This window comes from Marmota flaviventris, chromosome 3 (assembly GCF_047511675.1).
Source record: "Marmota flaviventris isolate mMarFla1 chromosome 3, mMarFla1.hap1, whole genome shotgun sequence".
Classification (NCBI taxonomy): Eukaryota; Metazoa; Chordata; class Mammalia; order Rodentia; family Sciuridae; genus Marmota; species Marmota flaviventris.
Window position 1 is genome coordinate 98,787,004 of NC_092500.1, and position 2,138 is coordinate 98,789,141.

General features: G+C 41.6%; 1 non-coding gene across 1 annotated transcript; it reads left to right on the forward strand.

Annotated features, from left to right (window-relative positions):
* The first annotated feature begins 1,745 nt into the window (after nucleotides 1-1,745).
* Trnaa-ggc (transfer RNA alanine (anticodon GGC)) lies at nucleotides 1,746-1,818 on the forward strand. The gene has a single exon. It is a non-coding gene; the product is annotated as a tRNA-Ala (tRNA).
* The last annotated feature ends 320 nt before the right edge of the window (nucleotides 1,819-2,138 follow it).

The window sequence follows — 2,138 nt, forward strand, 5'->3', positions numbered from 1 at the left end:
TGGTATTTTGTCAATATTTCAGCAGAAGAGGACAATTCAAGTCCAGGTTAGCCCCTAATCTCTGGTTGTTGTATTCTGAATAAATCAGGTAAACATCAAAAAATACTAGTCTCCTTTCAAGTCCCCTGGGGCAAAAGAAGCACAAAGATTCCTCATCAACACTCACTTGCCTATGATTTAGCAAAGCAGAATTCTGTTCTGCTCTGGGAAGAATTACCTTGGAGTGACTAGCCCCAAGCCACTATACCAGACCTGTGGCCATGAATGCCATAATTCTGTCACATCAAGAGTCCACATCCCACTGATATCAGTGCAATACTAGGTAAAAATAAGACACACCCTTTATTGACTTTCTACTGCCTATGTATGTTTGTGGGCCAGAGCACTACAATCAGTCAGGTCAGATTGTACTGAATGACTGAGGCCACATGTGTCAATCTGACACCACTCTTGTTTGAGAGGCTCAACTGTAGGAACTGGCCTATGGAGTGTGAGTTTTTAGAATCTGCCCATTATCAGATTGAATAAGTCTGGACATGAATTCCAAGGTAGTGTTGTGCCTAGTACCATGTTATACCCTCAGTACATGGAGTTTTGCTGCATATGCTCTGCTGCCAAAATTTTCAGTAGTGTTAGTGAAGGCAGTGCCCTGACCTCCAAGTCTGTCACTAAGCTAGGTTGTACTGGCATTTCAAAAGCTGCAGGAACCTGCACAGTCCATGAGTCTGGCCAATTCTAAGAATTAAAATAATTTAGCAGGGCAAAACTTGGCTCTGATCCACTGGCAAGGGGGTATTTGTCTAATGTCAGGCACATCTCCAGGCTGGATTTTGCAGGATCTGGCCTAGGCATAGTGTTCTTTTATGTCTTTCTAGTGCTGGGTCTCAACATGGTACATCTGACACTAAGCCCCAAAGCAAAATCTTGTGCTGCCTTCCATGCCTTTCTTCCCAAGATGGGGGAGTCTTACACCATACTCATTATCTAAGTGGAGGAAGAGTGGTAGAGTGGTCCTTTGACCACCTTGCTATTGTAATTATAGCCTCTTAGCTTGCTACAGGAGTCATGGGGATCTACCTGGAAATAGGTTTTACCAAGCCATGTGTAGTACTGGGTTTCAGGTCTAAAGCCTGAACTTAATTCCTTCTCTCTCCCACAGATTGAAAGTGTCTCTGTCCCAGCATAGCTGCATTGAGTTAGGGAAGGAGTGATATGAAAATCTCTTTTCTTCCTGACTTTTTAAATGTTTTTTTTTTTTTTTCTTGTTATTATACTAAAACCGGTCACTGTGGTCTTACTGGGTTTTCTTAGTTCTTGAGAAAGTAGTTTGGTGCTTTACTAGCTAGCTATTCAACTTGGTGTGTCTGTGGACAGATGGTTGCCAGACAATCTAGCTCAGCCACTATCTTACTCCACCTCTTCTTTTTGTCCAGAATGAGAGGGCTTAAAGGTAATATAGTTTAAAAGGATGGTCCCAGTTCCATCTGGGATCTGAGAACTTGCTATCCAGGGATAGATGCTCTACAGAGCCTAGCAGAACAAGCCTGATATGCTTCTGTTGTGGCTCAGGGGGTTGAGGTCTGACTTGGGCTTGATATCTAGGAAGCACAGGATGTAAACCATGACAGCATTTGCATGAGTTTGACTGCCCTAATAATTTACTGATAAACAGATGCTCTCTTTAACAATAAAAACATGAAAGGGGAGGGGAAAGAACATCTAAGAAGAATATGACAAAATAGGTCTGAGGTTGTGGCTCAGTGGTAGAGCACTCACCTGGCACGTGAGAGGCCCTGAGTTCGATCCTCAGCACCACATTAAAAAAATAAACAAAATAAAGGTATTGTGTACAACTAAAAAAATAAATATTAAAAAAGAAGAATATGACAAAATAAAGTGTCACACGTAAGTCTGCATCCTCACTGAAGTGCTAATAATGATTCCAATGCCTTGACATAAGAGACTCAGCTTATTTTCTAGGTATACAGAGAAGCCTGACACCTCCAAGTAGGTCTGCCTCCTTAAAGTATTTTAATCTCAAAAATGAAGCACAATGTACCCTGAAGAAGCAAAGACTCCAGAAAAATACTGCTGCTTCCTTATAACTTAAGTAAACCAAGTTCCACTTCCAGAAAGAT